Raw genomic sequence first — 27,306 nt, 5'->3', positions numbered from 1 at the left:
ATAAAATTTTTATAAGATTTATGTTGAAAGCCGCTTAAAAAATTTATAAGTTTTAATTATTAAATAATAAACCTATTCTTTCTATTCGATATTAGCCAACTTTAATAATTAATAGTACTTGAATAACCACTAGAGACAGAACTAGAATATTCGTTTAGCATTATCATTATTTAACGAGCCAAAGCTATATTGGACTTTGGCTCTTTAATAAAACATTTTGGATTAACAATGGCTGAGAATCATCAAGATTTCAGCAGAAATCGAGAGGGATTAGCAAAACGCTTAACGAGAAGATCCCTTGAGTATGATATTTCAATACACCTAGTAAAGGGAATTAAAAATAGTTATTACATTTCAGGTATGCCTCAAGGGTTTTTACTTGGTCCATTTCTTTATACTATTCATTTCACAATAGTAACGACATTCTTATAACAGTATATATCGCTAATAATTACAGCGGTTGATTATTGCCATTAAATATGGTAGACTAAAAGATTTTACTATAAAAAGTTTATCACACGTCAAACTCATTTCTAAACAATCTAATGCATTTGTAATAAATAATAAACGATTAGGGAGATAATTTTAAGCCTTAAAGATTACTTTGGATCTAAATAAACTCAATTAAATTTTTTTGATTTGGAAAAATTAATCATCTATCATTTTTATGGGTAATAAAGAATAGATGAATATAAATTTTTAATATTTATATATTTTTTAAATATTTTTTTCCATGGTAGTTATTAATAGTCAGATTTTACTTTTACTTACCTATATGAAATTTATGGTGAGGGGATTATCATCCTGAATAAACAACTATTTTGAAATATACAGGAATTAATTTAATCTCAAGGTGTTAAGTATATGTTTTGTGATTTTTAAAAATTTAAGCTCTATGTGCGACTTAAGTTTAGTTGTCGAGGAATACATTACCTTGATTAATCCTTTAAATATGTCTATAAACATTGTTTAAATGATATGTTTTTAAAAGTGCTGAAATAATATTTCGTCAAAAATATTTGTCGATAAGTAGAATGATAACGAAAATAATCTGAACGGAATTTGTTTCCATTGATTTCAGTCAAAGTGAATAAATCTCCCCCGAAATCCCAACGCCTTTGACAGACACCTCCCCCCTCCCCACTTCAATCCTTCGTAATTGGTTCTGTGGGATGTTTTCCCATTCATCTTGACCCAACGGGTGAAATATTTTCTTCAGCTTCTGATTTTCATCAATATTCGTAACTGCTTCTCCCGTCGCTGAATAATCTTCGCAAATCACAAATTTGTAATTATTGGTTAATTTATTGTATCATTTAGTTCATTGTAAGTGCGAATATTGTAATATAACATAGATTGTACGTTTCTGGCTAGGCCGCTGTACTAAAACGGATGGAGGTGCCAGAAATTTATTACATATCATATATATCTATTATTATATGTTAAACCAGATATTTATATCGATTCCTTAGAACTGATCTACTGCTTTAAAAAAAGTATTTTATATTTATCTAACTTAGATGCTAGATACCTTTGACCACCTCTCCTCCATGGTTTGCTAGATGGAATTGGTTATAAGAAGCATTGGATATCTTTTCTAAACGTTTTGTGTTCACCAATACTCAATTATGGCAATCAGGTGTCAAGTATGGTATTCGAATTATCAAACCAATACAGCTTAAGTTGAATAGGTTATTTTTACAGATACGGCATATTTTAATTTATAAGAGAGCTAATAAATAAAATGATAACGGATCATAATGGTTATAATTTAATACCGGTACGTATGAAATTGAGAATACTGGAGATAAATTCTTGATGTTATTTACCAGACTTTACAATTGAATTTGGTTTCCACTCAAAAATACAGTGCAGTAAGATTATTAAGGTTTATCTGGGTGTGTGGGCTGGGCTCCCGAGCTGTTGTTTTCCCTCCTTCGGCTCCACTATCTCCAACCCTCCAAGAATAGTTCCACTGGTTTTCCAAGCTGCCCTCTTCGACTTGGCCCATGTGGTCTACTGCTTCCAATTTCTTCTGGTAGACTTCATTCTAACGAATTTCTTGTTAGTACTTTGCTCCGCGACTTCCCCCTGCTAATTCTCTTAGGCTTTATCCAGTTTTTTCGGCCTAACAACTGGGGAGGGGGGGGGGGTTATTTAGACCTGAGGATACCTGGAACTGAGACGCCGCTTCACCGTCGGCTAAAAGAGGTATCCTATTGTAAAAGCATCTATACTATTGAATTAGCAATGACTAATTAAGAATATTTAGGATATATATATTTAAAATACATAGCATTTTGTGATCTTTGCACATTTTGGTTTGTAAGACCATTCTTCAAAATCTAGTACCTTTCAATGAAAAGAGGAAGATTGTCCAGAAAGCTCTCGGTGGATACTGTGAAGCAATATTAAATTATAAGCCATGAATATTTAAAAATAGGTATTGAACCAGGATAAAAAAAAACATACAAGTATTAATAATTTGTATTTCATAATGGGGACTTTGAGTGATATTATAAGAGTTCTGAGAATCCACTACGAGGTTAGGAAAGTTTGAGTGCAACAGCAACACCGCCTAGCAACAGCAGCTACCCCGATTCGAATCCAGCCTAGGGGGTCTACTTATGTTTCTCTGGCGGTCCCAAGATATGAAATCTTCACCGATACCATGGTTTGAACAGGGTGGTACTATTACCGCAAATTTTGACTTATCTTTAGTTATCTATTTATCGTACGTACCTGCCCACGCTCAGCGGAGAAGGGGGTGAGTTAAAGAAAAAAAATAATAATGATAAAACCAAAAAAAAAAACAATATAGAATAAATTGCTCCTTAGGCACCACGTTATTTTTTTCTTGATAATAACATATACCCACAATATAACTAAAATAATTATAACCTCTCTATAAATTATTATCGAATTATGACCACTGCCGAATACCTTTATATGTAGATAACAGTAAACCTAGGGGTGTTACCTCCCACCTGTTGAATTATCGTAATATTAAGAGAACATAGAAAAAAAAAAAAAAGGTAAATTAACAAGTTGAAAGTAGTGTACATGCATAAAAAAGAACAGCAGAACTATATGTACAAAGTTTAATAATAAGAAGTAATATATGTACACAGAATGAAAAAGGAAAAAAAAAAGAATTCTTATAAATTAATAAAACAATTAAAACTTATAGGTTGACTTAATCTTATTAACTAAATTTACATTATTATACAAAAGAGTATAAAATACAAAAAAATTTTTGAAAAACAAAACATACACAATAACAATTCTTATATGGTGATATTTCGGTTCAAACAGAGAGATTAGATCGTTAAAAAGAGACTCAGGGCCTGATAGACTATCACCACATCACATTGAACAATCGTAACGTGTTCAAAAATGAAACTGTCACAAAACCAAAACCCACTCGTCTCAACTTATCAGTAGTGTTTTTATTTCACCATGGCAACCGTAACAGTATCCTATAGATAAACCCCCTATTTCACAAATGGCCAGGAAAAGGGTCATTAAAAAAATAGTTACCAGACCTATAGTATTGGTTAGTCCTTATTATGAAAAAGGACCCAGTTATTTTATATTCTACTGGAAATTACTTGAAGTTGAATTTAAATAAAATTCCTACGCCGTTTTTGTTTATCTTGTTTTACATTATCCCAAGACACCCTCTGAACGTAAAAAGCAGCTTTTTCCTCTTCTTCGGATCAAGCTCTTACCGTGATTTGAATTTCTAAACCTTTCTTGCTTTCCTTTTTCAGTGGTGAAAAGACTATCTAATATTACCGCTATAGATCATTCATGCTTCACCTGTTTTCCAATGCTCTATTTTCTTATTTCATTTACATATTCGACGTTCATTTGTCATATTAGCATGTTCTTAGCTCTGGAGTTTCTTTAATATGAAAATTTTTTTAATTCTGGAATGAGATTTATACAAAGTAGTAATAATTAATCTGTTATAAATTCTAGAATAGAATATATTTGTCTTGTTGATGACTTAGTCATGACGATTATTTGGTTTTGTTATGTTCAGATGCGGGCAGAGTTAAATTAAACCACAATGCTAATAGTTACTTTGAACGAATTACTAGTCGAGTCCGAATTAATATAGTGAAGGCGGGTATTTCGTTATTTCTTTTTCAGGAAATATTTCATAATAATGAAGGAGTTTATTTATCTGAGGTTATCGTATTATAAAAATATAATAATATTTTATTTTTTTGAGCATTTTAATTTCACCTATTGAGGCTTATAGTGCCAAAAATACAACACATCGATTATTGAGTTAAGACAGCTAAATGAAAAAAAAAATTTTTATATATTTTCTAAACAGTGTGGATTTAATGTGGTCCAGAGTAATGTTTTTCTCTAATCATTTTTATTGACAGTTAATAATTAAATATGAATCCCACTAAAAAAATAAATACCTATGATAAAGTTTTTTATAATAAATATGAATTTTTATCTTACTTATTTAAAAAAATAATAATAACTAAATTATGTTGTAAGTTCGGACTCATCAAATAGAATAGTATCGCTTCAAACAGTAACAAAACTCTAAATTAAATCAAATTACTACTATTTTTTTCAGCCAGTTTAATTGAGACTAAAGATGTTCGCCAAAAATAGAGATACCCACTGCTTTTACAAACTCGGAGCGGAGAAGAAATTAACATTAGTTGAATGGTGGGAGCTGCAAATGTCAGTTTTGGGCGAACACCTTGTAATATAAATTAAACAGGCTCTTTTAAATAAGTTATATGAAAATTAATATTCATTATAAAAAAACTTTATTATATTTATTCTTTTATTTTTTTTTGGGAGGGGGGAGTGGTCTTCATATTTAGTTATTGACTGTCAATAAAAATGATTGAAGAAAAAATTTACTCTGGGCCGCATTAGATCCACATTGTTTAAAAACTATAAAAATATTTTTTTGTTTAAATTTGATTTGTAGCAATTCTATTTTATATGTATATATTCAAAATTTTAGTAACATTTTGGCCCTTTACCTTGGAGTATTTTCAATTTTTTCTTCCACACCTCAGTCACATTGTTAAAAGTATGTGTTTTTATAAATACCACTCATAGAAGTAGTAGTATAAAGCCTAGGTCCTTTATTTTTGGGGATTTCATCTTTTTTTTAACCTCCAGAAAGGCTTGTGCATTGTCAATTTTGTTAATTTTTTTTTTTTTAATAATTTATTTATTGATATTTAGAACACATATATACAACAAGTAAATTTGCTGTAGGTGACATAGTAACATGATAAAAACATGTGGAGAATCTACCCACTGATAGAACTCCAATAACATTTCTAGAGAAGAAGATCTCGATCGAAAAGATCTTCTTTTCAGGCGCCTAGGAGGATTATTAGGAAATGAAGGAGAAGCCAGGTTAGAAACAAGTGGATTTGGGGGGTTGAGAAGTTTATTATGGAAGGAACGGTATCTGGTTCTGGCCAAATCGGCAACATATGGAATATTGAGGTCCTGATGGATGACTTGATTTGTGACAAAGTATGGAGCATTAAGGATTTTGGACTGTAAGGATTGGATTCTGGAGGAATTTGATGCTTTAGTGGAGCCCCAAAACTCAACTCCGTATGTCCAGATAGGCCTTGTAATAATAATGTAGATCAGTCTTTTGTAATGGATTGGCAATTTAGACCGTTTGTCTAGTAAATGTTGCAATAGTCGGAATCTACGAGCAGTTTCTTGTCTTTTTAGTCTTGTATGAGGATTCCATGTCAGTCGTTTGTCGAGATGTAGTCCTAAGTAACGGATCTGTTCGACAGGAATAAGCGGGGTATTATTAAAGGATTTTGTGAATTAGTAGTTAATAATTAAAAATTTATATAAGTGGTTCTTTTTTACAAAGTGTATTGTGTATACTTTCTTCCATACATATAAGAGTTTATTCAGATAACCCTCTTATTCACCTTAACCAGGTGAATGTTTAATTTCAACAATTCTACCCTTAATTATAAATATGAATTCAAACTAAAAGTGCAAAGTTAAAAGAAAAAACTAACTAATTGGTTTAAAGCTCAGTAGTTCACCGGTTTATTATTTTTTTGGCATCTTTTTGATCCATTATTCTTATAAACCTCAAAAATTGCGTTTGTTGATTTTAAAAACGCTGTAATGTAAGAAATTTTTTAATTAATTAATTAAAACAAAGGAAAATTTTAAACAATTGGGGGGGGGGAAGAAGAAAGTAATAAATATATAATCTTGACATTCCCACTCTGGGTCTGTGTAGTCTTGACAAAAAAAAAGATAAATAATGATAATAATAAAGAAAAATGGGTAGTATTTTTTATGATTACACCCTGAAATATTAAAATAATTGCTAACAGATGTATAATAAAATGTTAGGTTTCTTAAATTAATTCCTCTTGTCATACAGTTAAGTTGTAATTACTTTGACGTTACTTTTTTTTTCAACTTAAATTTTGCACGAATTCCATAAGAAAGAGAAATGGTAAGCCATCAGCTAAATGCTTCCTTATCTTCCCTTAATTGGAGGTATTCACTTAGCGTTAATAGCCTGACTCGTTAAGAGGGAAAATAAAAACTCTTCTTGAATAGAAAAAGTTTTTAGCACTAAGGTCTCTCTTTTGTAATAATCTTCTGCCTAATGCAGAGCCCTTTAAACAAAATTAAAATGTCTCTACTCGATCTAAATTTAATGGATTATAATTAATCAATGGATAAATGCTACTCTTCTGATCCAGAAAAATTGTAGTTAGCTGTTGGATAAATTATAGCCCAAAGACTACAAATATATATTTTTTTTAATTAAACCATTTAGCATCCTTTTAGGCAGTCTACAGGGCTCCATCCTTTCTACATATCCTACCCATCTAATCCTGCTCTTCTTCATAGCACAGAGGATATCAGGCTCTCCATACAATTCTTTTAGTTCGTCATTGTTTTCGATCCTCCACCTGTGCTCTTCTTTAACGGCTCCAAAAACCTTTCCTAGGACTCTTCTCTCCCAGACCAGTAGAGCTCTTCTATTAATTCAGCTTAAATTTATTTTCAAAATGCTTACGAACGAACGTGAATATATATATATAAATATATATATATATTTTGTAGTAAATGGGATGCTCGATATTCTGGGCGTTCGAGGAGTAGATGTCAGTAACGGAGCGTGGGATAGTTTATCAACAAAATTATGTAAATAAAAATAATTTAAATGTAAAAATAAATAAACATATAAATCGACATAATAAAATAAAACTGATCTTTTTTTTTTAAATTGTTTTTATTGAACAATGATATTAGAAGCTGTCATTATTAAGGGTAATATGTATTAGCGTTGTAGGTATTCATTCATAACATATATAAAGAAAAATTAAAAAAAAAAATTACCTAATCATGAGAATAAAGCTCACAAAAATTAAATAATAACAATAAAAATAAAATAAAGTAAATAAAAGAAACAACAAAGTGCATAAATAGAAATATAATTCGATATAATGAAATAAAACTGATTACTAAAATAAATCTGATATATATTCTTCTATTTAAATTGTTTTATTGAACAATAATAATAGAATCTGCCACTATTAAGGGCAATAAGTATATGCATTTTAGGTATTTATTCATAACACACACACAAATATGATAATTATACTATGTTATTGACCCAACGTTTCGCCCCACGTTTTCGACCGCACCCGGACCATATTCCATTCATCTATACACACGGTCAATCAATAATCTTCCACAAATATGATATGTATAAATAAAAATATAAATCGATATAAAATAATAAAACTGATTAAATAATAACAGAATAATTTATATACGAGACAATTAAAATTAAATTTATGGAAAAATAAAACGTTCATACCTACATACGTTCTTTGCGTTCTGCCTTGTGAAGTGCAAATCAAGCTTTGCCACCCTATGATAAAAACAAAGTACGGCTTCAAGAGATCCCAGCACTTTGGTGGTATTAAAGGACCTGAAATAGAAATATGGTTCTAACCTTACCTCCCTCCTTTTTTAATTCGTTGTCGTGTTATAATTTTTAAATCTAAAATTAAATGAAAGGTTGAAAATTTTCTCAAAAGTTAAAATGTTCCGGTGCATTATTATTTAATTAATATTTTTAACAATATTTTAATTAATATTGCATTGAGAACTAAATGCTTAATTTCATTAGACTGAAACTCTCAGTTCATAACCCACATCTAAAAAATCTAGTTCAAGCAGGAATGTGGTTGAATTTCCTTCTTTGCGTAATGGATGGACTAGACATGCCCAATATAGTGGCGGGTCTCGGAATTAAGCTTATAACTACTTTGAAATTTGATTACAATTTAGACAAGTTTAACGCTTTACAATAATAATTATGACTGCAATTATTTTATTTTTCTCCTCCTACCCTATACTTACATCTCAATAAGACTCAATTTGTCCAATGGACTGATGTACCACATTTTTTTCCTGTGGTTTCCATGAAATTACGCAATTAATTGTTATTGATTCCATGCAAGCTAATTACTATTATAAAATTATAAAGTTTTACAGTTTTATTACTGCCTTTGAGCTTTGCAATCCAGCAATGGGATTACCATACTTCATACAAAGGGGACAGAATTGACTGGCGTCATTGGTGGCGCATGTTTACTAATTCCACCCCCTCTCTCCCTCCCAGAAGCATCTATTTAGAGCCTAGTGACAAAGGGTCGCTACGTGGGTGTCTAAATCAGGTTACATTAAGTTATGTAATAGAGTTTAATATTACAGTAATCATTCTTTCTTATAAATTAAAAATAAATTATAGTGAAGAATTCAAAATCAATATCTCTAAATTCCGAATAATTTTGAATAATATTTGACCGATTTCGGAAAATTAGGGAGACAATTAAATAAATTCAAATAAGAAATAAAATAAAATATGATTTTTACTTAATTATTCACTACTCTAATATTAATCAATGTAGATTTATTAATGGATAAAAATAATCATTTTTCAAAAAAAAATTAGGGGAATATAAAAGTACTACGGAACAAGTTTTCAAGAAAAATGATCCTTCCTATAATTACAAGATGTCGGATGTAATTATCTTCAAGGGAGCTTTATTTCTCTTTTCATTGTATTTTCTGATTGATTTATTAACTTATGAAAAATTCGATGACGATATCTTCGAAAGGAATAACATAAGGTGTCAATTGAGCTTTTTGATAAGTATAGCGAATAAAGATATTGTCCAATTAAATTATACATGATAATAACAATTTTGAAATCTACCTATCAACTTTTTTATTCATGTATATTTTATATAATTTTGTTTAAATCAGACTGGAAGAATTCCGGTAATACATCCCCTGAAAATAAATTTACATTATATAATTATATAATGTGCATATAATTTTCATATACAATTAAATCAATTAGAAATTACAATGGATTTAGGAAACTCCATTTCTAATCAGTTATTGTTTAAATAGTTATGATCAATAGTCGGAACTAAAGTACAGTGATTTACACTCCAACATGGCTACCGATAGATTACAAATACATATGACAATATACAATATATAATGATGACTCCGATTAATGTTTTGAAGTCTTACGTTTATGGATTGGTGGATGAAGTTTTATTTCCAATAATAGTTTATTAATTACCCAGGCACTTAGAAAATATTAATGGGGAGACGAAGGTTAAATCCAGATTCCACTGTGTCGGTTTCTGTGGTAGTTTTCGTGACAGTAACAGCTGTCGGAGCAATTATCGTATTATCAACAATTACGTTATCTGTAGCCAGAGTACTTAGCGTACTATCTGGGTTTGCTTGATAATCAGGTCAACCATCAACAATCGGTTTTCACATAGTACAGATACTATACTCTACCGGAGAAAATGCGTGATTCACGAAAAAAAAATATGCCATATTAATTCACTTGTAAAAATCTTTTTTGTTATTAACTGAATCTGAATATTTTTGGTCAAATAAGGTCTCACTTTTACCTGTTCTATTTATTTAACTTTTAAGAACTATTTTATAGTAAATGACTTTGAAATATTAATAAGGTTTGAGACTCTTCGGTCATCTCTTTAAAATATTGCCAGTGACAAGAAATGATTTGCCTCCCTCTAGACCAACGGTCTTGCAAGGAGGTGATTTAGTCGGAATAGCACTCCACCAATAGATATTACATTGTTTTTTATCTATCCATTTTTATCTTTATTCGAATTTACAACTGTACATAGTACACATTTAGTAAATTTTATGTATATTATTATGGAGTAATACAAGCGTGTAGGGCCATCTTCTTTTCAGGCGCCTCGGAGGCTTGTCAGGAATGGAAGAGGAAGCTAGGTTAGAAACTAGTAGATTTGGATGGTTAGGAAGTTTATAATGGAATGATATCTGGTTCAGGCTAGATCGCTTAGATATGGAACATTAAAGTCTTTACGTATGATTTTATTTGTAACAAAGTAAGGAGCATTGAGGATTTTGGATTGCAATGATTGAATACGAGAGGAATTTGAAGGTTTAGTGGAGCCCCAAAGCTCGACTCCGTATGTCCAGATTGGCCTTATTGCAGTCATGCAGACCAGTCTTTTGTAATGTATTGGAAGCATAGACCGTTTGTCTAGTAAGTGCTGTAATAGTCGAAATCGACGTGGTTTCCTGTCTTTTCAGTCTTGTGTGAGAATTCCAGGTTAGTTGTTTGTCCAGATGTAGTCCAAAATAGCGGATCTGTTAGACAGGGGTAAGATCAACATTATTAAAGTATACTGTAGGGCAATCGGCAAGTTTACGACGAAGGATAAAGGTGATTTGATGGGATTTATTTTAATCAGTTTTAATTAAAAAAAGTTTATAATTGGCAATTGTATTTTAATATTTATTATCAGGAACGAATCTGTTTTAGTTAGAATAAAAAATGTATTGATTAATTACTGAATTTATAAGCGATTGTAATTATAACTTTCCCGAAAATATGCAATCTCTCTTAGTCGGTTCACTCAAATATACTTTGGACCTACAGAAGCCATTGGAGGATTGTTATAATTTTTGTCAAGTTGTTCCGCGTACCAAATTATTTCTATAAACTCCTAGTTGTAAAATTTGTTAATATGCAGAGAATTTAATCTTAAATAGTATAAAATCTTAAGTACTGTATAGTATCCGTGCATTATTAATTTATATAAATAATGTTTAATTTATCGTTCTTTTTTAACATTAATATGTGTATGTATCTGTAAGCTGTTTATTGTACTGGCTAACTCTATTTGTATTGTTTTCCTCAAAACAGATAGATATATTATTAAACAAAACAAAAGTTTTATATAATTTATAACCCGTTCCTTTATTGAGAATTATATACCGTGATCGTTATACTCCATGGAACTGGGATGAAACAACTCTGCTATTTAGTTGTGAAGGAGTTGGAGCTTGAGAGCCACATCCCCAATTTGAATACCCTTCCAGCTACAGTGGGGGTGGAATAGCTTCTCAAACTGTCCTCTGGGTCTATATTTAATCCGTGATATTGTCCCTTTTTGCTACTCTGTACTCTACTGATTGGGGTCACTGTGTATCCTTTCCAACCTGTGTTTAGAGGCTCATCTGCCGGGCATTCATATATCCTCAATAGAAATATTACTGAACCAATATAGCGTATAGCACTCAATGACAAAACTCTAGACTCATGCTAAAATCAATAAATATATAAGTAAATAATAAATTCCGTCTGTGTCATCGGTATACCTCCTGTTCCATATCCTTTTCTAAGTTATATCAATAGAAAATTTATAATCAGCCATCGACTTAAAATTGGGGACAAATAATAATAATTAAAATTTTCTGTATAATCTTATTACTAAAATCAATTAGGATGCTGTATGAAACAAGAAGAAGTTTCTAATAAAACATCATTGGTTCAGCACGCAACTAAAAATCAATATAAATTTGATTTCGACAATACAACCATTTTACATAAAGAAAATAATATGTTCAAAAGAAAAATACTTGAGTATATTTATATATCAGTAAATATTAATTATATAATGAATTTTAAAACTGCCATAAGAAATTGGAACCAGTTCTATCCAGAAACTGTAATCTACATTAATTTGTGAATTAATATCATGTTATATAAATAATAAAAAAATGATAATTTTTAACAAAATACAGTTTGTAATGATCATTATATGCCTGACCTGATTGTAAGGAAGGTTAAAAATATTTGTGATTATACTGTTAAGTAAATCTGCAATGAAACATAAGATAAGGTTAGCTGCCAGCTTATTTATAAATTAATATGATTCCCTATTATTTTATTGTTTCATAGGTTAATTTGACCAATTTTATTAGACCTAGATAAAATAGCCAGCAAACAATTTTTAACAGTTGGGTGTGAGGTATGAATTTATAGTTAATATTGTCCTTGAGGATAACCAGGTTGGCTGAAACGTTGGACATTAAAAAAATTATTAAGGAGTGTTCGAGTCTTTATAGGATACCATTTATTTTATTTAAATAATAAATTAAACATTAAATGAGTAAAAATTGTGTCAAGATAGATTAATGATCTTTCATCAGGACGGGCCTTAGAATTTATTAAAAGACACTTCAGCTTCAGCATAAATCTTAATTATACTATGCAACCATCATTAATCTCATTATATTTTTTTTAAATCATAGTTTTGATGTTATTAAATATTTAAAAATGAAATTATTGCTTTATTTTACGTTTCGAATAATCAGCGATAATGTCATGTGTGTGTCTGGAAAATGTTTTTCCAAGTTGGAAAATATGAGATTCCAGAACCTATTTCAAACTTCTATAATTGTGATTTATTATGCAGTTTTTTAATCTATGTACCCTGGAATTTTCATGTAAAAAGGATACATAGATTGATTTCATGTAAATACAGGATATTTTGTTATTTCTCTGCTTTATTATCTAGTACGCAGATTCATACAAATATAAACTTGCTAATTAATAGCTAAAGATTTACGGGAATTTTTGTACGGGAATTGTGTATAAATGAAATGGATTTATGAAACTATCGTTAACTCACATATCAAATTAAAGCAGACAGAACTAATTTGATCAAAATAAGTCCTAAGGGTCCGAAAAATGGCTAGATATGAAATTAATTTAAATTAAATTTTCAGCTGTACAATTATTTTCATCCCAATGAAATTCATATTAAAAGGATATTTTATTATTATATGGGCTACAGACCATGGAGGCCTGAGTCCTCACGCGATGTATTTGGAAATACATCTCGCGTTTCTTGGCGTAGTTTTTTCGTAGGGGGCCTCATAAAATTCCGGATAGAGTTGGGCTCGAACTCGCAACCTTTGGGTTAGCGGACAGGTGTGTTGCCACGCTGCTATCGCTGCCCTTTTAAAATAATATATTGATAAATTATATATGAATATAATCTTGAAATCTTAATTCAAGCTTATTCAAGATATGTTTTTTTAACAGATCGTCTTCACTAAGAACGAAAATCCGTATTCCGACGTAGTTAATTGTAAAAGATCTTTTAAACAAGTTTTTACAATCCTATTACAATAAAAAATAAAATAAACATGAAAATAATCTTTAGTGATGAGGAGATTCTTATCGCTGAAAAGAATGAATTTCCAATATTTATTCTGGCTTAGGGAAATATTACTTTTGAAGTCTTAATTGTGAAAGAAGAGCGTCTTTCGTCCAATATTCATCTTTATTTCTCATTAGTCATTGGCTTTCATTATCGAAGCAATTATCATTGTGTCTTTGAATTTGAATTTTTTCACGAAATATTTATTCTGTATAATATATCTCAAAAACAAAAAATAAAATAAACTAAATTGTATTTATTTTCAAAACAAGCTAATAAAAATTGAGCTAGTAAAAATGACTAGTCCGCTTACCTAATAGCATAATATAATATTATTTATTTATCTTAGGACTGATTCCTTTAGAATAATATTACAAGTGTAAGTATAAGGCTTTAGAGTAAAATAAAAAAAATAAAAAATAAAAATAAAAATGAAATTATATACTATCATAAGTATAATTATAATTATGAATTTGATAAGATAAAAAATAAACAACACAATTAACAGAATTTATAAAGTAAAAATAGAACAAATAAAATAAAACTATATATCATATTACAAATCATAAGGTGACTAACTTCTAATAAAAAGAAAAAGAATCAAATACAATTAAACTAAAAATAATAAAAAAAATAAATAAAAGTACTGTTAATATACATATTTACAAGCTTAAACAAAAAAAAAATCATCAAATACAGAAGATAAATCGATAAACCAACATAAAAGGTAATAAAAAATAATGAAATAAAATAAATCCTCTAACAAATAATAAATCTTTAGGATATAATTCCAATAAAATGAAATAAAGGTAAAACAAATGAAGTAGCAATGATTATCTGAATATGCATTATAGGTCAAGAGCCCAAGAGAAGAAAGAACTCAGTTAATTTCACGTCAATTTTTGTTTACTTTAATTAAAACAATATATAGTTACTATTCAAAATTGATTAGTCTACCAAGTATAGTTTGGGGTGATAAAAAAATGGTGGCTGTTTCGAATATAATAGAACTATTTATGTTTAAATCTATGTCTCACGAACAATTTGACTTACAGATGTCTATTAGCACTCATATTAAAACTAGTTAAATTTACTACAAAATAGTTAATTATGTTTATCTTCTTAGGAGTAGTAGTTTCCATGATATTTGACAAAATAAATACACAAAATGTTGATCGTTTGACAACAATTTTGATTTATGCAAAATATATCTCAGGAACAATCAGACGTACAGAAGTCTGCCAGCACAAATTAAAGTTGTTAATGTACTATAATGTATTACTTATAATATAAATTTAATGTAGTTTACGAAACGTTGTGTGGGTAGTAGTTTCTTTTGATATTGGTATATGAAAATGAATTTATTAAATGATATTTTTTGTGAGCAACTAGAAATCAATTGTATATATCATGGAACTACTATACCTATGAACACACCTGTAATAAAGTACTTTATAGTACATTAAACTAGCTTCAATTTGACAGCTGGAAGACATCTGTATATCTAGTACTTCCTGAGATATAGTTTTTCATCAATCAAAAATTTTGTTCGAACATCTAGAAATTATCGCTTTGTGCATTTATTTTCGCAAAAGTCATGGAAACTACTACCCCTACTTAGATAAACTACTTAATAGTAGACATATGTACGTCTAATGATTCCTTAGATATATTTTTCTCCAAATTAATTTTTAAAAAATACTGATTTTTTGTTATTTTGTTATGAAATATTCCTTTTAAAAAAATGTATCTCGGAAACTATTGAACATTAATAGCTCTATTAAGGCTTATATTTAAGAAAATTTAATTTACTTTTAATTATGTTCTATTATATTTTCAAGTGTTATAGGTAAGTTTAAAGGTATGGTGCTCCGAAAGAAAAATAATTTTCTTTTTTAACGTTTTGAAATAGCTGCCATTTTTTGTTTCATTTTACTATACTTGGCAGACTCATCAATTTTGACTAATAATCATACATAATTTTCATTAATGTGACAGAAAATTGTGTTAAAATGACTGAATTTTCTCCACCAGGTACTTGTACCATTAAGTGAACTAAAATGTACTCTGTACAGGACAACTTCAATAATAACGCACCACTTTGATTTAGGAAATACACTACAGGATTTAGTTACTTAGGAAGGATTATTGCTGGTTATTTTCGTTGAATTTTTCATTTAAATGAAATTTTTTTTCAATTTACATTCTTTACGTATTGAGGTTTTATATTAGAATCGAGTGCCTTTGACTAGAATGTGGACAATGTGAATAGATAGAGCTCGAGCTAGTCTATGTTGTAATATAAATGGGACAAAAAAGCTATTTTGATTTCAATATATCACTGGTCAGCTTTAATAGTGAAACATCTGAAAAAATATATTTATTTTGTATATGGCGTTCTTCGTATATTGTTATCATTGATAGAAACCCTACCAGCTTTGGAACAGTCTATATTGGAAGCCCCAGAGAAATTTTCCCAGTATATGTTACTATATTTGGAATACATACAATACAAAAAAATGTATTTATTTTTTTAAATTATTTATTTAATGTAATTTACTTAAATTAACTTGAAAATCTTGGGAAGGAACCACCCATTGGTGGTACTTCAAACATTAATTTAAATTAGAAGATCCCGTGGCCATTTTCTTTTCAGACGCCTCGGAGGTTATCAGGATGAAAGATTAAGAATTATTGGGTTACAAAAAAAATATAAATAAAATTATTAATTTTAAATGAGTCAATACCAAAGCAAAACAGGGATGTAGTAATATTAATGAAGCTAACATGTTTCGATTACATTAGGTAAGTAATGTAATATTTTCCTAAAATTGTTACAATGCATTAATGGGATCGCATTGAAAGATTTGAGATATCAAACTTGAAAATTTATTTATAAGTTTGCTTAAATAATCATTACATACCTATGACCCCTACTGCCCTTCAAAGCAAAGATGAAGCCAAAAAAGCCACGCCTGCTGAGCATAGGTTTACGTTGTGAGCTTAATAGAAATGTTTGTCATTGCAATCTAAACTGAAAGAGAAGACTCATCCACCACGCCACGTCAATAGACCCGCATTTTCGTTTTCACTTTGCCTGTCAGTTTACTCCCTCTATATCATTTCTTTCTGTAAGCCTACAAACGTACAGGTTATGACCAAGACCCGGATTAGGACCAACACCTAAAAAAATCCTAATTTTTATGACAGAAAAATAAAATTGTTTGTAATTATCGCATTCCTTGGTCTCTTGATGTTTTCAAAAATCATAAAAACAGCAGTAACTTTAACACGAGCCCATCAATCTACACTTTACTTGGAACGTACGAAGGTAATGATAGTTTTGGGATGCACGCACAGCAACCAGGTTTTTTTTATTAAATTAAAGATCGTCGTTATTTAAGCCCCGTTATAACCTTTTTTTTTATACACTGCAAATCTGAATATGTTCCTGGTACTTCCAGTACTTCGTTGTTTATTTTCGTACAAAACTTAATCTATTTGCTCAAGATTTTCGAATGTTCAGCTAGAATGATTAAAGCTTTAGTAATTTTAATAACCACTAAAAAAAAAATTTAAGGCATTGAAAAATAGTATACTTGGAGGGATAGATTTCCAGAGAGAACACCAAGAGAAAGATGAAGAGAGGAAGAAGGGAGGTTAAAACAGCACTAAGGGCGGTACTTCCCAATAGTATAATACTTATTCGGTCTTTTGTATCCAACTTGTTGTAACTTGTCCTTGTGTCTGGAACAGTGCCGAGTGTGTTGAAATTTATTTCTTTGCGGACCCACCGAGTGAATCTCACTCAACCTTCCCTCTGTTGCCAGAATAGGTACGAGACCGGTAGGATAACCACCCAGTATGCCAGCAATGTGTACCACGACAAAAAAAAATTGTAATGGGAATAGTTAAATGCATAACTATATTGAAATCTGGTTGGAGATATATCTCTCCCCTAACTGTTCTACATAAGCATACATTTACACATCAGCTTTAGCCAATATTAGAGGTTAATCTGACAAATCTATTATGGTTTCAATTAATTTTCTTGTTGAAGAAGGAATTTTATGCCCTTTATATAGTACAACACGATTGCCCTCCACCCTAACGTTATTGAGATCCACTCTAACTATCCATAACCCCGTTTAATCAAAACGTCTATAACCGTCTCTGGTTATTGCTTTTTCCTGATAACTCATCTCTTCCTGGAGGATTTTATTATTTGTTTGCTTATCGTTATTAAATTTTTAAAATAAGCTTTTTAACATGATCATAACTGATGTAATAATAGTTTTGAATGTGCTTCGGTGCTTTGCAATAATAAAAAAGGCTATAGCTTGCTCTAAAATAAAAGAAACGGCTTGGCAAATTAAAAGAAAATACAGATTTTTCTATTGTTAATAAGATGTTTTTTTCTGTTTTGACGATCCTGACGTCTAATTAAATATAGTCTGCTTTGTTTATAATATTTCTTTAAAAGTAACATTTTATTTTTAATACTCATTTTCAACTTGCCAAAAGCAATCCTTTACTTCATCTTATTTTTTACCTTTTACATACTTTTAATCTATCATATCTAAATGTTTCCCTAACCCCCCAAGCCACTTGAATATCCATCTTCCTACCGTCCTATTTCAATACTGCCCATTATTAACAAAATCCTATAAAAACTCTTATTAAAACGCCTCTACCCAATCCTTAACTCACATCATGTTATCCCTGACCACCAGTTTGGATTTAGAACATCCCATTCTACCATACAACAGTGTCATCGAGTGGTTGATGTCATATCTTCCACATTGGAGCGCGGAATGTCCTGCACGGGAGTCTTCCTTGATGTTGAACAAACTTTTGATCGAGTCTGATCTTTTAATCTTTTAATCCGCTCCTACCTCTCTGATAGAACCTTTAAAGTAAATCATAACCTAGCCTACTCATCTCTCTTTTCTCAGTCCACCGGTGTTTCTCAAGGTTGTATCTTAGGTCCCATTCTTTATACGGTTTATACAGCTGACATCCCACCCCACCCTAACACAGTCCTAACAACATACACTGATGAAATGTATACTGTTTGTAAACAACGACCCAACTAATGCATCGCTAACACTACTGGCTCACACAACATCCATTGAAAAATAGTGTCAAAACTGGAAAATCAAAATAAATGCTGACAAATCTCACCAGATTACTTTTACTCTCCGTCGTAAACCTCTATCCTCTTGTCCAACAGTAGAGCCTAACCATCAAATTCCTCCCGCATCCAATCCTTACAATCCAAAATCCTTGATGTTCGTTAATACGTTACAAATAAACTCATCCACAAACACCTTAATATCCCAGTCGTCGCAAATTTGGCCCAAAACAGATATGCGTTTTTTCATTCCAACTCCTTACCCATCCTAACCCATTAATTCTTAATCTTTCATCCTTAACAATCCCTGATAATCCTCCGAGGCGTCTGGAAAGAAGACGGGCACTTCTAATTTAAATTAATGCATGTAGTACCAATGGGTGGTTCCTTCCCAAGATTTTGAAGTGTAAATGAAACATACAACATATTTACTTATTGTATTTATTATTTGTACAATTGTAAATCACATTAAATAAATAAATAAAAAAAAATCCATCATGTCTCATATTTACATTGACTTAGTATTCTTGAAGTTCTACAAAATGGGCCAAAACGTAAGAATTCACTAAAATAGTTCTATATTACTAGCTGACCTGGCAATACTTGTTTCATTGCTAGATTTGAGTATGTACATTAAAATATGTAATAGGTGAACACTTATATAGATTTATAGAATAAGTGATAAAAATTTGCTAATACTAGGCGGTTTGAGGTAAATTTTCTCTTTGTTAAGGTTATTACATTACCCGTTATAATGTCACATATATATAGTATATGATAAATGTATGCATTTTGAGCTGCGTACCAAAAATTATTAATTTTGATCGTAATTTTTTTTCACCGAAAAATCTAGGATTTCAACAGCTTTTTGAATTTTCCCAGGATGATACAGGACAAAAAAACTGGGAATAATTCGGTTAAGAACTTTCGGAGATCTTAGATAAGTAACAAACGAATATTAACTTTTTTTTATTTATATATTTATTTTTATTTTATCTTTAATCACGACAACTACTACGGTCCACTATTACATATGCAATATTTATTATGGAAAATAAAAACCTATACCACTACAAGTAATGAAGGGCTCAGTACTTTGTAAGGAACAACTGTTTTTTTGAACAACGGTTGTACAAGGAGGTGATTGTTATATTTATTTTATCTTTAAATAATAATTATCTGGATGTGAGTTGGTTATAGTTATTATAACCAGTTAGATTCAACTCTAATTAAATTACTTACCATCTACAAATGAAGTAAACCATGGTAACGAATGCTGTGACAAGAGATGTTTAAATCGAACGCTGTTCCTGAAAGGATTTACTGAGGACAGAACAAAGGGATATGAAGGCATGTAAACTCGGTGGTAAAGGGAGCACATAGCTGAGACAGATACCTTTATCCTTCACAAGGGCTTAGCCTTCCAGGGCTAAACTCCAACACAAACCTAGTGCAGGCCCTTATCCATAAACTAACTCCTCTTCGCTACATCTCTCTCACACACACACACACACACACACACACACACACACACAGTCTCTCTCGGATTTACTCTAGCAATGTTATAGTTTAATAAAAAAATTTAGATCAAATCGAAAACCTAATATTTTTATTTAATTATTATTTAAATTTATACTAATTATACTAAATAAATATACATCTTGTAAATGTGATGTGAACTATATTACTATGGCATGACACAATCTGTGGAGAATCTACACATCGGTAGCAGTCCAATAAAATTTCTAGATTAGAAGGTCAGGAGGTAATCTATGATGTGACGCTAAACAAGATTGTCATAAATTGAAGAGGAAACAAGTGGGTTTGATTCTATTGGGAATCTCTCATGGAAGGACAGCTGGTTCTGATCAAATCGACAACATATGGAACATTGATGTCATTATGGATGATTTTATTTGTGATAAAGTAAGGAACATCAAGGACTTTATGTTGGATTTTGGATTCTAAGAATACGGGAGGAATTCGATGGTTTAGTGGAGCCCCAAAGCTCAACTCCATAATTACAAATAGGCCTTAATCTAGTCGTTTAAATGAGTATTTTTTATTTAATCGGTTTTGACCGTTTTTATATTAAAGGTTGTAATAGTCGGAATAGAAAAGCAGTGGCATGTCTTGAGTCATATATAGTGATTTACAAGAATAGTATCAAGTAATGTTCTAAATAAACTGCTTTGTGATTAATTTATTATGCACTTTATAAAAAGTAATACACTAAAATATAGTGAGTTATATTTAAATCATTTATCACATATTTATACACATATGTGTACAGATAGCAAGAGCAGATCTTGAAGATTTTTCACCGCCTTAACATGCCCTGTAGATCCCCTTGCTATTTTCCAATTCGACGCATGTAGCTGGTTGGTTTGTTTATTCAATCTATCCCTCCTGGTTCCGTGGTTATGTAGAGAGGTCCTGATGAATTGCTGTGAGCTACATGCCCCAGCCCATCTTAACTGCCTTGCTCCTCAGACATATTGCTTAAGGATACAGTTAATTCGAGTGATTCCTCTTACTTACTTCCGTTTCGTATTGTAGGCCGTATACATTAATATATCAATATATTGCTATATTTTTCATATTTAATTAGTTTAATTTTATTTTTTTTAGCTTTATAATGTCGAAGTAGGCACTAATTACCTGGAAAGAAGGTAAATGGGCGGACATGAGGAGAGTCTACCGGACTTTTGCCAACCAAAGTTCTAAGCGTATTCGTCTTAGATTCTCCCAGGAAGATAACCATCTACAGTGTTTGAGTGAATGGGATAACCAGAAAAGGAGGATATTCGTCACGAGGCTTTGAAAGGACAGAGATGCAGCAGGTCTTTTCCCTATAGGAGTTCTAGAAAGAAAATCAGAAAAGATATCAGAAATAACTACACACATAAAGTTTCCAAAACAGTGGTAGAGAATTGTGCTCCGCTGGAAAAGTATGATAGCTCAAGTTTCCTTCTGAGTAAATCTATTTTAAGTTTTTTTAGAGTTAAATCGCTGTAGTTAAGCTACGTGGACTACTCAAGAGGTCAGCCTGAAAGGGATTTATAGGATTAGCTTGAAGTTAACCAGAGAATATCTTTTTCAGTTTTTATTCTCTGAAATATTAAGGGGCCTCTACATGTTGGCCAAACCAAGGCGAACTCAAACATGCACGAGCATGTGGATGGGTGGCTTGTAAGAGTTGGCCTAAGCTCGTTGCCGATCCGTCGAGAGTCGGTTTTTGGACACAGATCAAAGGGATTCGTGAGAGCGCTCGTGTAGTATCTCCACCATTGTTCTTTGTCTAGTTGCAACTGAGAGCTGTTGGGAGGTTGTAGTTAATTTTTATAATAAGTTTTATATTTAATCTTGTTTATTTATATTTAATTTCCTTTAATTTTCTTTTTTTTTGTCATAAAAATAATATAATCCCAGTGCAATGGCTGAAACCACTTATCGTCCGCCATGCTTGCCTCTCTGAATAACACTGACATGTGGATGTCCCGCTCTTTTTTTACCGAGCATTTGTACAAGCCTCCGATTCGTGGCGAGCGGCAAACATGTGGATCCGCCTTTACAGTTCTTCACATGTTTTATAATATAGTAATCTCATAGCCTATGTAAGACATTGACTGAGAAATAAAAACTCTCTTTTTTATGTAGTTCTTGATTCGATGGAATTGCACTTGAAATTGAGGGTATCTTAAATTTCTTTTAAAAAACAAGTTAGCGGCAAGCCTTGTAGCGGGTGTGTTATTTCAAAAGTATGGAATCTGTAAAAAAGGCCTCTGGTATGGTTCAAATTGTAAAAGATTCCTAAATAATCTGTCCCTTTATTTTAAGTTACTTTATTTCTTCTATCATATTGGTAGCTAATTTTAAAATAACAACTGGAATGCGAACAGGTCGGACGTCGGAGTCTACAATTGTCGAGATAGGCTAGCCTTAAATTTAATCCCTAATAAAAAGAAGGCGGTGTGGTTGAGGTTTGAAAGTTTCAACGTCTCTACTAACTTTGATCAACTTACTTTAGATAAAGTTGAATATGCTTTTACATATTATGATTTTTTTGCATGATTTATATGCATATTAACTGCGTATTTGTGGCGAGAACGGGTATAGGTATTCTTTCGCTTCTTGAGTTCACTTTTTGCTGAAGTTGCCGCAGCATTTATGTATAGGAAACATTCGATGGTTTCGTGATGGCATTTGTTATTGGACTGAAGGCGAAGGGTTGCTTAGCGACATAAATCTTCGTATATGTGAAAACTTCCTGGATTTTATCTCAACGAGTTTCTCCATATCACTATGTTCAGTTGTCGCTAGGATTAGTGGCAAACGGTTAGATAGGTTTCTTAACCTCAAATTATGGATAAATTCCGCATTAACACTTTCTAGTCGAACTGATGCATTCTTCGTTGTAATTAAGACTGGTTCTGATCACCTCTGTCTTCCAGCAGTTTGATTGAAGGTTCTCCGATTCCTCGTAGGTTAAATAAAGGGGTTAGATAAACGGGTATTCGTATTCTTTGGCTTCCTGAGCTTCTGCCAAGGTCGCAGGATTCCACAATCCGATTTAATCCACTTCTTGCTGAAGTTGCCGCAGCATTTATGTATAGGAAACATTCGATGGTTTCGTGATGGCATTTGTTATTATACTGAAGGTGAAGGGTTGCTTAGCGACATAAATCTCGGTATATATGAAAACTTCGTGAATTTTATCTCAACGAGTTTCTCCATATCTCTAGGTTCTGTTGTCGCTAGGATTAGTAGCAAATGGTTGGATATGTTCACTAACATCAAATTATGGATAAATTTCACATTAACACTATTTCAAGTCGAAATAAGGTGTAGATAGTTGATCGTAGATTACTGATTGGAGAAGTTGCGGTCAGCAAAGAACAACATAAATAAACAAACAAATATTTATTTATGCCGACGTTTCGACCTGAGTTTCAGGTCTTCATCAGGGAGTCAAGTGGAGAAGGTAGGCTAAATGTGGTATTCTTGGTAGGCCATCACAGAACCGTGGAATGATTCCTATACATTAATGCTGCGGAAACTTTAGCAAGAAGTGGATTAAATCGGATTACCTACTCTAGCGACCTTGACAGAAGTTCAAGAAGCGAAAGAATATCTATACCTAAAACTGGTATTTGAGTTTTAGCCTTAGCCTTTCTCCGCTTGACTCCCTGATGAAGACCTGAAACTCAGGTCGAAACGTCGGCATAAATAAATATTTTTTTGTTTATTCTTTGCTTAGTGCACCCCCCGGCCAACTTCTCCAATCAATCAATTATTTCTAGCCGAACTGATGCATTCTTCGTTGTAATTAAGACTGGTTCTGATCACCTCTGTCTTCCAGCAGTTTCTTGATCGAAGGTTCTTCGTTCCTCGTAGGTTAAATAGAGTATTGCACCGAATTTTCCTGAGGTTTGCAATGGTGTATCAGAGATAAGATGTTGAACATTAATTAGCTACCTTGATCAATGTTTTTGGCGACTATGAGTGTGTTGGCTGAAAAAGTTCTGTAACGTCTTTAACGGTTATATCTTCAAATTTACAGTTACAAGTTAACAAAATCTCATAACGATCTTCTTTATCGTGCCCATAATGTATTTTCTTCAATCTGTGACCTTGGCCCAATGAGTTAAAAAACTAATATACTCCAAAAAAAAATATCGATATTAACTAAATGTATTTAACCATATTATTTATTTAATAACTGAATCTAATTGTATTATAACGCTGATAATTATCTTTTTTGAAAGAAATTATACTTTGTTGTTATAAATATACTGAGATTTACTTATAAAAAAATAATCCGTTTCTACATAGTTCTATTTTTTTTAACATCTTAGAATTACTTAGTATTTTGAAATTAGCTTATAGCGGTATAGTGCACAAATATTTTCTACGTTATATTTTTTCAATGTATGTATAAATTTTATAATCTACTTGTTATGTATGGATATAAGTTATTTATTCCTATACCTGTGACCAGGTTTTTTTAACTACTGAAAAAATGGCCAATCTCTTCCTCAGAAAAAACTAAGCTTGTTCGATGATATTTAATTTAATTTTAATGAAAATTCTGTAAAAAGGGATGATGTGCAATATTGGTATTTCGTTAAATTAAAATCACTTAATTTTAATTTAGGGTATCTGGATTTGAATTATAGCAAATCAATCTCAAAAAATAAAGTGTTACTTGTGTTGGATGTCGCAAAAGAGTATTTGTTTTACATTAAATAGCAGGATTGGTTTGGTGATGAATTGAATTCTGAGGAATTGGGTTGGCTTATGAAAGATAATTTGTTATTTCCGATACGAACCACCCCCTCACTCGTCCCAGATTCTATTTTGAATACGATTTCGTGCATTTGATCTGCAAATGATTTGGGTCCAATACCAATATATTGCAATAAAGGACTATAGATGATACATTTATTGAAATGGATATAATTTATAATGCAATGAAGCCCTAATTTGAGTTTGTTTTTTTTTTTTTATTTATTTGTTGATATTTACAACTGTATAAAAAAATACAACCAGTAAATTTGATCATAATGACATAATGATACAGGATGTAGAGAAACTACCCAGTAGTAGAACTCTAAAAACAGTTTACAATATAAGGTCACGAGGCCATCTTCTTTTCAGACGCCTCGGAGGATTGCCAGGAATGGAAGAGGAAGCAAGGTTAGAAACGAGTGGGTTTGGGTGGTTAGGGAGTTTATTATGGAAGGAATAATATCGGGTTCGGGCTAGATCGGTTACATAAGGAACATTTAGGTCTTTATGGATGGTTTTATTAGTAACAAAATAAGGAGCATTGAGGATTTTACGAAGGATTTTGGATTGTAAAGATTGGATACGAGATGAATTCGAAGGTTTAGTGGAGCCCCAATGCTCAACTCCGTATGTCCAGATGGGCCTTATTATTGTCATGTAGATCAGTCTTTTGTAATGACTTGGAAGTTTAGACCGTTTGTCTAGTAAGTGCTGTAATAGTCGGAATCTGCTTGCAGTTTCCTGTCTTTTCAGTCTTGTGTGAGGATTCCAGGTTAGTCGTTTGTTAAGGTGTAGTCCAAGATAACGAATCTGTTCTACAGAGGTAAGAGCCACATTAAAGTATACTGTAGTACAGTCGGCAGGTTTACGACGAAGAGTAAATGTGATTTGTCTACTTTGAGTTGAAACTAACCCTCTCTCGTTTCAGAATATATATTTATATATGTTATTAACTGTGGTAATTAATAAAATTTCCGATAGCTTTCCAAATGAACCTTTCAGTTAACATATTAACTAAATCAAATTTCAAGAAAATTTTAACTTTTTTATTTTGCAAATGCATGGTTAAATAAAAATAAATAACAGTTCACTAAAATCTAAATCTCGTTCTTAACCATTTATTCAATACTAAATAGAATCAATATTGAAAATACTAACAATAATTTTGTAGAGGTAGTCATCCTATCTAGTGAAAGGTCAATGCTAGATCGAATTAAAAAAAAAACTAACAATTTAATAATTATTATGACATGAAAACATTAATCAGAATGGAGAAACGGAAAAATTCACTTCATATTCATCAGATAGGTAAAAAGTCGTTAGAAAAAACCTTTATTTATACATTTTTCGTCATTTTTTATTACCTCCTACAATTTTTTAAGTCAAGTATTATTCTTTATAAAATCCTTGGTTATTTGAAAGGTATATAGAACGTCTATATTACTATTATTGTATCAGGAAATGTATTTATTTATAATAAAAATATAATAAATACATAATAAAATATATTTCCTGTAATTTTCTTGAGTTCATAATCAAATCTTTTCATAATTTATATTTATCCATATTTCACAACTAGTAAAAAGGTGATAGTTAAGTTTTTCAAACAAACAATATCAAAGGTACTTAAGGGGAAGCCATTTTGAAAATTCGGTATTTAAGTCCTGTCGTATTATTTCAACGAGTATAAAAGTTAGGCCGATATTTAATTGTCCATTTATTTACTGGTTTAAATCAAAATAGAGCCGAGCCGTTTCCGAGAAAATTTTAAATATTGTAAAAAAAAAAAATATGTAAAGTGGCTAACTTCCGGTTAATCAATTTTAACGAAAATGTTTCTGAAACCTTGGCACTCACTCGCCTCAAGTAGTTCTTACGACTTATAGTTTTTGAGATAGGCTGTTTACATACACTCACAGATTTTTTTGCGAAATTTAGGTTACCTCTACTCAGGGGACCTCAAAACGTGTTCCATCAAAACCACGAAATTCAGTATCGCAATACCTTCCCCTTACTATATATTCTATTATATTGGTAACTGAAAGTAAAAATATAATTAACTGTTGGCATATTTTTTAATTGAACATAGCATATACATTAACAAAAAAAAAGTGATTATTTCAAGTTTTTATCTTCTTTACTCAAAGCTCTTCACAATAAGTTAATCCTTATAATATATTATCCATTTTTTTAATATTCAATTTTTCAAGCGGTCTATTCGAAATTTTAATCGTAATATTAACTATTTATAGAATATTGAACAAGAAAACA

Source organism: Halyomorpha halys, unplaced genomic scaffold (assembly GCF_000696795.3).
Source record: "Halyomorpha halys isolate HHAL.00 unplaced genomic scaffold, Hhal_1.1 Scaffold540.1, whole genome shotgun sequence".
Classification (NCBI taxonomy): domain Eukaryota; kingdom Metazoa; phylum Arthropoda; class Insecta; order Hemiptera; family Pentatomidae; genus Halyomorpha; species Halyomorpha halys.
This window is presented reverse-complemented; position numbering follows the sequence as displayed.